We start from the raw sequence: 12345 nt of genomic DNA, 5'->3' as shown, positions 1-12345 counted from the left end.
TGGATGGACGAGGTTACTCGCGGTCACAGCCGAGTCTACCTTGTGTTCTTAAAATTATCTTTAGATTATAATACATTGTTGTTTTTCTGGGGGTAACATTGCGCTTTAACGCAAAAAGGAAAGGAAAATCTAGTAAAGAAAATGTATTTCGGCCACAATGGAATGGAACGAATGGAACTACTGGCAGCACAAACAGGCCAATGCCAACCAGCCAAGATGTCGATTTGGAGCAGACATGAAATCATTGATATTAGCCGATTTCAAAACAGAACATGCGAAGTCGATATCGTCCAGAGATGTCAGATATTATAATATGGATGTTACAATTTAATTAAGCTATAAATAGTTACAGCCATCCAGCAAGAGCCACAAAAAGACTCAAATAAGAAATAGGATGGTAATTGCCAAGAACTAGAGTCAAGAAAATTAACATGACTCAAGGTGCGTTGTAATGATAAGAGCCACGTAAACTGGTTTCACGTGATTATGACCAGAAGGAAATACTATTTGTCAATTTCAGTTTCAATTCCTCCTTTAATATTAAGAGATATAAAGGCTCAAATGGCAAGTTTGTCATTTGAGGAAATCATTATAGCCTTTTGAGAATCCTAAGAGGGCCACAAAATTGTCCATTGATCTCAGTGATAAAAATAATCCATAGACTCTCTTCAACATACACACATAGATGTGCAAGGATAGGCTACATAATTATAAATTAAAAAATGAAAAAATACACCATAAGCAAATCTATCAAAAATAATGACACATTTCCAGTTCCAAAAAGTATAAAATAAAATTGTGTTTTGTATTTTCAAAATACAAAATTAAATTATTTAAATCTATTCTGTTTATTTGTAAAAGGCACAGAAGTAGAAGTTATTTTATGCAATATCTTCAGGATGACTTGCAGTTAGCTTTCTATGTAAAAATATCCACACTGCTCCTTGACAAATGGGAGAGGCATGAATTAAAGATATATTAAAGATATACATTACTAAGTTCCTTTATATCATGCCAAGCTTTGTAAGCTTGGATATACAATGGTCTATAAGTACACATTTTTGAACTGCAATGAAGCAGGACTCTATGTCTTGGAAGATAAGTAATATTGATTATGGTCTAGTTTCCCCATAACCATTGTATTACCAGATCATCTTGGAGCTATTCAAAGTCCCCATTCCTTGATAATCTTTGTGATAAGTTTTTGGAAAACAATGTTCTGATTCTCAATGATGAATGTCACAAACCTTTTGTGTTGTTAATCATGTATTCATGCATACACTTGAAATTATACAAAATATAAGCAAAACTCTAAAAGCAAGTCTGTGAAGAAAATAGCCAACACTTTTGCATTTACTTGATACTACTACAATTCTTAATGTCAAAATGTATTAATGTTATATATCTATATATAAATGATTCAACCCAAAATAGCTAGCGAACTAAAACAGAGCGCCGCTGGTGTAGTGGTATCATGCAAGATTCCCATTCTTGCGACCCGGGTTCGATTCCCGGGCGGCGCACAGTTTTTGGCGTGCCATCGGTTGCCTCAACCTCAACTTGATTAGCATTTGCCTATTTAAAAGCTAAACGCACCTTTCACTAAACGAGATGAAATAATCAAGTTTATGGTCTTTTCGGGATGAAGTGTCGTTCATTAGGCTAATGTCCGTTACGGCCGAGGGCACAGGACTTGCAAATAAAAAACCGTAAAACACCGCTATTATATGTATATGATGGCTGCGATACTGAACATCCTAAAACAAGAATGGCAATGAGTAGCTTAAGAAATTACCCAATACAAACTTAAAAAAAAAAAAAAAAAAACTTTAAGCCTTTAAAGAACGTGACATAACTGGTTGCGTGTGAAATTACTAGCTATTGAAACACGTTATTCAATGGAATAGGCTATTTGTGACCTGTTGTCCCTTAAAATGCTATCTCCAGATACATATTTGTAATGGCGTTAGAATGGGCTTCGGTCTGGATTCTATGATGTGCCTTTGGCTTAAAATTCAAGCAAACGCAAAATAATTTGTGAATTTCTTTCACAAACACAGCTGGTGAATTGATTAACCTGTTCACAGGTTAATCGTACAGGTTTTCCTGCTTTACTTTCAAGCACACCTTTGTTTAATTCCTCACCATCTCACATCAGTTGATGACTGGCCTGATTGTCTTCACCTGTCTGTCAGCCCTTCGTTGCCTGTAGCAGTTGCTTATCCACATTAGTTTTTTCGCTATTAGAATTCTCCTCAAGAGGGCGACTTTTAGGTTAATGATACGAAAGCTATGAGTGTTCATGCGATGTTTCCTTATCTCCACAAGATGGCGGCAACGACTCTTTTGTACAACTAATAATACCGGGATTCCCTGTAGCAGTGTATCCATCACTAAATTACAAAACGCAAAATTAATTTTGTTTAAAGTAATTTCCCCCCCAAAATATATAGGTGTTACAACAATTCAAAACACAAATTGTTACATTAGGTTCAAGACTAGAGACAGAGATGGGCATTGCAGAACAATAATAGATTTTGAGGTCTTTTTGGGATCATTGTCTTGCTGCATGAAAGCTCTTATACTCCTGTATAGTCCTCACGTATTTTGACAGTGACACAATTTCAGTTTTTTACTGTTTATTTTATTTTTTATTTTTTTACTTTGTATTCCCATCACACTGGATTTTAAGTAAAGCAATGATTACAAGGTTAAAATGCAGACTGCAAGCTTCAATTTAAGGGAATTCACATCCAGTGATCATGTAGGAATTACAGCCCCTTCTACACAAATATTTTTGGGGAACTAAATGTAATTGAATAAATGAACACAGTCTTAAATTAATTTTTCATATTTAGTACTTGGTTGTAAATTCTTTGCATATGATAACTGACTGAAGTCTGTCACCAGAGGCTGGGTATCTTCTCTGCTGACACTCTGCCAAGCCTATACTGTAGCCATCTTCAGTTACTGTTTGTTTGGGAAAGTTTTGCCTTCAGTCTTGTCTTTAGCAAGTGAAACGTGTTTAATTGAATTCAGGTCAGGTAATTGACTTGGCAATCAAAAACATTCCATTCAACTTGTTGGCCCTGAAAAACTATTTGGTTGCTGTAGCCATGTGTTTGGGAACATCGTCCTGCTGCAAATGAGCGCGCATTCAATTACTTTTGAGACATTTGGGTGTATCTGAGCAGGTAAAATGTTTCTTTGCACTTCAGAATCCATCCTGCTGCTGCCACCAGCAGTCATATCATCAATGTGGGTAAGTTTCCGTGGCAGCCATACATGCCCAAGCCCTAAAACTACCTCCACCATGTTCAAAATATATGCTTTGTATCATGAGCAGTTCCTTTCTTTCTCCACATTCTTCTCTTTCCATCACTTTGGTGCAGGTTAATACTCATCTCATGTGTCCATAAGAGTTTGTTCCAGAATGTCTTGAGGCTTTCTAGTGATTTGCATCTTGCCGTAAATCCTGTGAGGTTATGCTGGTGTAGTCTTCTCTTTGTTTAGGTCTTTCACACACCGATGTCTACGGTCTGGAGAGTTTTCCTGAGCTGGAGGGGTTTTTTTTCACAATTGAAAGTATTCTTCCGTCATCCACTACAGTGGTCTTCCATGCTGACCAGCGCGTGCTTGCTTCTTAACAATGTTGATTTTGACACACCCAATGTTTTGGCAATGTCTCTGATCAATTTATTCAGATTTATTCTCCCCATGATGGCTCACTTTACTGCCATTGACACTTATTTGGTACGCATGTTGAGAGAGAAGAACAACAGATTGCAAACGCAAATTCCACACACTGAATCAACTTTAGGCCTTTTGTTAACTTTCTTGTGCACGGAATAATGACGCAACAGCAAACAGCTGGCCAAGAAATAAGAAACAGCCTACATGGTTCACCAATATGGAAGTAAACACACAGAAATTAAAGCTGACAGTCAGCACTTGAATCTTTTTTTTTTTCAATGTGCTGGAGTAAAGAGCCAAAACAACAGAAATATTTAGATACTGCACTGGATTTGCATCCAAGTTTGAGCTTCCTAAAAACCTAGGGAGGCCATCCCAGGTTTTTGGCCAAAATGTATTGGTACTTGCTGGAGTTTATGAAGCCATTGACCTTAACAAGGCCCCTGGACTGGTAGACTGTCTGGTAGACAAAATCTACCACTAAAGATACACTACCATATTTCACCGTAGACATGATGTCAACATTGCAGCTAAGCTTTTATGCATGGTCAAAAAGCTCATCTTTATCATGGTATGAATAATTTTGGAGGACACTGTATGTCTTCTGTTTTTAAATTCCTGTATATCCAGTGGGTCTTTGCTGCTGAGTCCTGGGTTAGCAAGTACATAGAAGGGAATATCTGCTGCAAGGTCACAGAGAGGGCAGACAACTGCAGGATTCTCTGGCTGCAGGTCTGTCCGTCAGTGCAAGCGATCAATGAACAATGAGCCTTCTTTCCCACAGGGAGCTGAAGTTTCCCCTGCACATATCCCTCTATCCCTCTCTGATATGCAGTACCTGATAGAGAGAGAGAGAGACCGAGAGAGAGATAGAATGAGAGAAATGGAGAAAGTGAGAGATTGTGAACACAGCACACAAGTTATTTGGAATTGTGAATTGTGCAATGGGATTAATGTATCGATATGCTATGGACATGAGGTAGCCCTAATCCTGATATTAATAATGTGATCATTGTGTTTGTGTGTTGTGTCTTTTGCAGCTGGTCTCCCCTAAATTGAGCTCAGCATGGATATCAGAGTAGTCATCTGCCACAGTGAGAAGCTTGTGTATGTGTGTGTGTGTGTGTGTGTGTGTGTGTGTGTGTGTGCATGAATGTGTCATAAAGTTTCTGCACCAGTTCATAACATAACATAACATAACATAACATAACATAACATAACATAACATAACATAACATAACATAACATAACATAATGGTGAGAACAGACCATTCAGCCCAGCATTGCTCGCCGTTTCCTACTACTAAAGCATACCTACTGCTTCATAATTGTGCCTATGTGTGGTGGGAGGTTTCCTCCAAAAAGAAACGAAAGAGAGAGTGACACTAATACCTCTTTGGCCATGACCCCAGACCTGCTGATCACATCCTGAGAATACTCAGCTGTCCCTAGAGTGTTCAGGGCATTTGCACGCTTGCTAAGAGAGGGCAGAACAGTGTCCCTGGGCCATATGTTTAAGACAAGGGGATGGGGCTTAAACCATTACTGGATCAGCTGCCCCACCTCCCCATCCTTCCTCTGGGTGCTCCCCAGGCCCTGCTCACTCACCTGTCTTAACCCCCCTGCCCTCCAATCACAGAGGTGACCGATTACTGGAGCAGCCAACCGGTGAGAGAGTTCTGAACTTTCAATGGCAACAATATGGAGCTGTATATCTGGTTTGGTTTATGGAATCTGTGGTGATATCCAAATGCTTTACTTGTATGTATTGTGACCTTTGTTTAATGGATCAGAGAAACAGCAGATTAAAAGCAGAAGTGGGTAGGGGGAGTCTGGAGGTGGCTTGCCCTCGCGTGCTCCTGCGTTTGCGGTAATCTCCGAGCGGCAGGGTCCACAGCGCGGAATGGAGCGTGACTCCCTAGGCCGTCCCTCAGGATGTGAGGTCATCTCTGCGAGACGCAGGGGATCTGAGAGCAGAAGCACTTTCATCTCCATGGTAATATCTGTGTCCAATCCGGTAATTACAGGGAGATGTCTCGAGCTGCTTCGATTTGTTTGCGTGCGGCCTTTTCAAGACGACCCCTATCAAAGCGAAAACGACTGGGCCTGATGGTCCCTCACAGCATTCGTAGCTCTGCGTTAGACCCTTTGTTCGGTGCCGGGGTTTTCGGAGGTAAGCGCGGTCTGCCTGACGGTCTGTCTCCCGCGGCCGCGGTCGGCACTCCTGCTCTGTTTTCGTTCGTTTTCGCCGAGGTTCCTGGCATGCGGCTCCACGGTACCGCGCGCGGCCCACTTAAGAAGATTGAGTCAGAGATTCCATTAGCGAAAGGGCTCTCTCGCAGGAATCCTTTTTGGTGATAATGAGGGCTGGATGGTTGGGGGATGGTGGGGGAATGGGGGGGGGGAGTGTGTGGAAGCTCTGAGTCATACCCCAGCCGCACTGCTTGATAAGGGACTGCTGTTTACTGAACACTCACACAGGGAAGACAAAGAATATTAACAATGTGCACGGTTTATGTAAACTGCATAAATGCGTGAATACGTCCGCGCGATACATCGAAATTGACAGACAAAGGATACATGTGTGCTCTCAGGCCCAAGCGAACATGACGTGCATGAACGCAATATCCCCGCGATATTCAACCGCGCACGTTTACTATCTGCTTTTAAACGAGGTGTGGGCAGTTAAAGCAGCCTTAAAACCCAGAAGGAAGAATCCGAGCATTGAGTGGCAGCGACAGGGTCTCTTTGACGTGCAGTTGGGCTTGAAACGTGTTAAAAGGGGGGCTGCTGAGTGGATTAGGGAACAATGGGATCCTTCTCTGTCATCAAAGAGAATCCTCTTCTCATCCATGGCAAGGCAGCAGGTTTTTTATTTTTCGGGCGGGGGGAGGGAGGGGTGGGGGTGCAGATTTCAAAGGTAATCTTTAACTTTAAGCCCTGCAGTCCTACCGAAATGAAAACCGCGGCCCAGACACCTTGTCTCTGCCCTGCCGCGGGAGTCTGTCCGCTCTCTTTGTCCTTTGTTTTTGGGTTTGTAGTGGTGGCGTTTAGTGGCCTTATTTATTGCTGTGGAGACCGATGGAGGGCGTCTCGGGCTCCAGGCTGCTTTCTCCCCCTGGTGAATGGGGGACGGCTTAAACGCAGAGCCCCGCTGTGTTTGTTCTCACAAGGACACAGAGATCGTACCCAAACGGGTCACAGGACAAACGGCATCTCAGCCCCGGTTCAGTATGAGGTCTCTCATACAGCCGGGGAGGCAATGCGTAAACACTTTAGAAAAAATATGCTTGTAAATAAAACATGAACTCATGTAATTAATGCTTTGTTCTGCCATTCATCTGAAGATTATCACAAGTGTAATTGCCACTTTTAAAATTTGTGTACGAAATGGAGGCATTGTGAATGTAAATCTGATTTCCTACTATCTGTACCCATTTTCGGTCTTTTTCATTCCACAGTCATGATTTAGTGAGAATTTCTGTTCTGTGAGAGTCTCTTTCTTTCCCTAATCTTTTATTCCTCTGCTTCATCTCCATCCCACGCATTTTCAGGCCTGCCAAGCCTTCTGCTCCGTCCTCAGATTTTGACATCAGGTTTTTCCTGTAAGACAAGCCTGACTCACTAATGGAGCTTTTGGCCCCGCCTGCTCTTACTCAGCCTCAGATGGACCGATACCAGCACTGGTTCTCCTAAATAAACACTCTTCTGTGCATCTCTGTGCATCCCTGTGCACCAGAAGCCCAACCAGTTGCTGCTGCTGACCACTGACACCAGTATGAACATGTTCAGTCAATATGAATACAAGCAGGAAGGGGCATAGCCCTCTTGGGACACGCCTCATATTTCATTCGGTTGAGTATGCTGTATAGAACGGCTGAGTTGCAACTTTAATGAATGGTGAAGTCAATACATATCACAATAGATTGGTTTATATAGGCTAGGTATCGGGTGTCTGGATCAGAGAACTGCCAGAGAAACTCAAACATGGACAGTCAAAAGAATCTACTTTTGTTTCTCGAATCTGAATATGTGCAACTTATCTCAGCAAAATGGAAGTACATGTGAAGAAAAAGTTGCAGCAAGTTGCAGTTTCTGGTTTATTCCCACACTTGCCATTGAAGTTTTTTAATCTCAGAAAACATTGTCACAGCAATAGTCCAAGAACAGTGTAAGATGAAATAACCCAAGTCTGCCATTAGCCTCATAGCATCATCGATACAGAATCAGTTCATTAATGGCAATTAATTTAAGTACAATTTCCTTTATCTGCACAAAATCATTCCATCACACCAGGAGGAAGAAGTGAGGTATCCTTTCTCTATTTCAGGTCTGGTGCTCTCTCCACGACCGGACCATATCAACTTTCACATCAATAATTGACATTTTGAAAAGATAGACGCCGGGCAGCCAATACTGTGGCATAGCATTAAAGAAGTGATAATCGATAAACCGCTTCTTACGACTGCATTAGCCTTGCAGTGACACTCAACTCAGTCTACAACCACAGCCGTTTTATGTCAGACTGCCTCTGCATTTTATTTATGCGCGCAATTAATCATACATTTATATTTTACATTACATGTCATTTGGCTGACGCTTTTTATCCAAAGCGACTTACAATTGATTTCGACTAAGCAGGAGACAGTCCTCCCCTGGAGCAATGTAGGGTTAAGGACCTTGCTCAAGGGCTATATTCCCCCATTTGGTGCCAAAACAGGAAGCCCTGATTTTCCAGAACCCCCCCTCACAGTCCAGCACATCTATGCTCGGTCAGGAGGGCAAAGAATAAATCCGTCACATTGGCAATGAATTTGTAATGTATAAACGCACGATTCTGTGCGAGACGTTCTGCAGGTTTACGGACCTCGCTTTCTGGTTGTGATGGGAGATTACGAGTAGCCCATTAGCTGTGTATGAATAATGCGTGAATGGTTTTGCTTTGTGTACATTTTCATTGAATTGGGCGATTGCTGAATCAGTGGCATTACATGCATTACGTTACATTTATTTAGCAGGCGTTCTTATCTAGCTCTTATCTACTTACAATGCAAAAAACGTGAGTGCATCCTCCTGAGTAATATAGCGAACAGTGCCAGACCAGGCTAACAGCTCTACAGGGAGGGAGGGCATGTGCAACAGTGCTAAAATGTTAAAGCATTTAGTATAAACTAGCTCTTTGGTACCATCAGGCTCTGAACACAGCACTCTGTGCTGTGGCCATGCCCTGGGATGTGTATGTGTGACATGTCAGCTTAAACACAAGCTGAAACGGAAGGTAGAGCAACACCACCTTCCGAGATGTGACGTATGCACACGTGAAACAGATCTTTCCGGGGAATTTCTGAAGGGCGGGGAAGTTGATTTCACTGGTGTCAAATGATCAATGATTGATGGGAGGGAAATCGACAGGCATTTCATTGACATACACGCCCACTGGTACAGGTTGAAGTTTAAGTACAAATATTTTCGTGGAAGCATTTGTATTACGTACTACCAACTTCACGTGTCAAGTAGGCTAACTGAGCCAACATGCTTGCTATTTTTTGTTGTTCATTGTTATATTAACCCTATATAGTTTATTCAGCCTCCAAGGCTAAGATTGTAAATGGTAAATGGTAAATGGCTGGCATTTATATAGCGCCTTTATCCAAAGCGCTGTACAACTGATGCTTCTCCATTCACCCATTCATACACACACTCACACACCGACAGCGATTGGCTGCCATGCAAGGCCCCGACCAGCTCGTCAGGAGCATTTGGGGGTTAGGTGTCTTGCTCAGGGACACTTCGACACAGCCCGGGCAGGGGATCGAGCTGGCAATCCTCCGACTGCCAGACGACTGCTCTTACTGCCTGAGCCATGTCGCTATATGTATATATATGTTGTTAACTACATATAAAAAACTTTATTTTAATATTGCCATTGCTTTGTCTTTTCTTTGTAATTATAGAGGTTTGAGGTGAGTAATGGTGTGTGCATGCGTGTGTGCCTGTGTGTGTGCATGAGTGTGTGCATGCATGTGTGCATGCATCTGTGCCTGCGTGTATGTATGCATGCGTGTGTGCATGCGTGTGTGTGCATGCATGTGTGCATGTGTCTGTGCTTGTGCGTGTGCATGCATCTGTGCATGCATTTGTGCCTGCGTGTGCATACTTGTGTGCATGCGTGCAAGTGTGTGTGTGCATGAGTGTGTGTATGGTGCCCCACCCAGGTAAATGGCCACCTGCCACCACTGGTATGTATCACAGTCAAGAAGACAAACAGCAATGTTCCACTGATGATCCATAACCACTGCTCTGCCCTTAAATAATAAATGCTATGACTGCTTCTACTACTGAAAAAATAAATACTCAAGCAAAAACATTTTTACTAATTATGTATTATGTATTGTACTATGTATTATGCACAAACAACAATAAAATGCTTTGACCTTTTTTCTCCTGCGTCTCAAGACCCGCACTGAGGAGGAACATACTGAGGGTTGACTGCAGACATTGAGGACTCTGACTGCAGAGAAGGGGGTATGCTTGAAAGGACAGGGGGGAAATGGCTGCATCAGCACTGCAGTGTGATTGAGTCGTCCTGCAGTTTCCTCTCATGTGCAGCTCTTCTTGGGCCACTCTGAACTAGAGTTCCACAGCTCTTCACTGGGGTATTTTCAGCTTGGAGGTCATATTTAATTAATGACTTCTGCAGAACCCAGGGAGGGAGGGAGGCGCATTGTCCTCAGTTTCCCTCCGCTGATTTGTTTTTTTGGAAGGAGTAGCTGGGGACACAGCTAAGAAGATGGAATTATTTTTTTGTTGCTGCAATACAGTGTATATCCTGTCAGCTTTGACCCGTCTGGCCCTTATCCTCTGACCTCACTCATTAACAACACATTTCTGCCTGCAGAACCGCTGATCACTGGATGTTTTTTGTTTTTCGCACAATTCTTTGCAAACTCTAGGGACTGTTGTGCATGAAAATACCAGGAGATCAGCAGTTTCTGACATTCTGACATTCAACAATCATGCCATGGTGGAAATCATTGAGATCAATTTTTTTTCACCATTCTGTTGGTTGATGTGAATATTATCTGAAGCTCCTGACCCATATCTGCAAGATTATATGCATTGCACTGCTGTCAGACAATTGCATGAATAAGTAGGTGTACAGGCACTCCTAATAATGTGCTCAGTGAGTGTATAGCGTAGTCCATAAGTATTAGGACAGTAATACAATTTTTGTTGTTTTGGCTTTGTATTCCAGCACATTGGATATGAAATGAAACAAGGGACTAAGGATTTTAGGGGATCAAAAATATGGACATATTAGCAGAATCTTGCAAATCCTTTACATTCGATGACTGCCTGGACTGGTGTCCTGCAGGGCTCAGTTCTTGCTCCCCTCCTCTTCTATTTATACTGATGACACTGAACTCTTTCTTTCTTTCCTTCCCTCCTGATTCACAGGTCACCACACAGATCTCTGCCAGCTTGGCTGACATCTCTGTATGGATCACCACCACAAGAATCTTAACCTTGGAAAGACTGAGCTTCTCTACATCCCTGCTAAGTCCTCTCTGACAATCAACCTCTCACTGACTGTTGAGGACTTTGTAGTAGCCCCTTCCCACACAGCCAAGAATCTTCAGGTGACCCTTGATGACTATCTCATCCTTGCTCCACACATATCCTCCACTGCCAGAACCTGCAGCTTCTTCCCCCACGACATGTGGTATCCGCCATCTCCTGTGACCATAGACTTCACCTGATGCTGGATATCTTCCCTGGTGACACTCTGTCAGGCCTGTACCACAGTCCTCTTCAGTTCCTGTTTGTTTTGGGGGATTTTTGCCTTCAGTCTTGTCTTCAGTAAGTGAAACTTCACTAGGATAGGATTTGGGTCGTGTGATTGACTTGGCCAGTCAAGAACGTTCCAATTTTTGACCCTGACTCCCTGGTTGCTTTGGTAGTGTGTGTGTAAGACACACTTCACCTTTCCCTGCTGCAAGTTGAAGTGCAGTCCAATTATTTTTGAGGCATTTGGTTGAAACCGAGTTGAGAAGATGTCTCTGTCAATTTGGAAATCATTCTTCGGCTGCCGTTAGCAGTCACATCATCAAGACCAGCTATAAACCAGCTCCTGTGGCTGCCATACATGCACAAGCCACAAAACTACCTCAACTTTATTTCAAAGATGAGGTGATATGCCCTAGATCATGAGCAGTTCCTTTCTTTCTCCACGCTTTTCTCTTTCCATCACTTTGGTACAGATTAATACTCATCTCATCTGTCCTCAAGAGTTTGTTCCAGAACTACAGTTTTTTGCAAATGTACTTTTTCGCTAACTGTATCCCAGCTGTTCTGTTCTTGAGGCTTACCGCTATGCTGGTCTAGTGTTCTCTTTATTTTAGTCTTTGACACATGTATGCCTAAATCCTGGAGAGTGTTTACCATCTTCTGAACAGCCAAAAACAGATTTCTCTTCAAACTTGAAAGTATTCCTTGTTCATCCACTGCAGTCTTCCGTGGTCTACCGGATTCTTTTGGCTAGTGTGAGCTCACCAGCGCATTCCTGCTTCTTAACAATGCATGGTGCAGTTGATTTTGATACACCCAATGTTTTGGCTATATGGTTTTGTCTTTAATCAGATTTTTCCACTC

General features: G+C 42.5%; 1 non-coding gene across 1 annotated transcript; it reads left to right on the top strand.

Moving 5' to 3' along the window:
• Window positions 1-1452: 1452 nt before the first annotated feature.
• On the top strand, window positions 1453-1523 carry trnag-ccc (transfer RNA glycine (anticodon CCC)). The gene has a single exon. It is a non-coding gene; the product is annotated as a tRNA-Gly (tRNA).
• Window positions 1524-12345: the final 10822 nt, after the last annotated feature.

Source organism: Conger conger, chromosome 5, assembly GCF_963514075.1.
Source record: "Conger conger chromosome 5, fConCon1.1, whole genome shotgun sequence".
NCBI lineage: Eukaryota > Metazoa > Chordata > Actinopteri > Anguilliformes > Congridae > Conger > Conger conger.
Note: the sequence above shows the minus strand (reverse complement) of the source record. Positions and strands in the feature narration are given on the sequence as shown.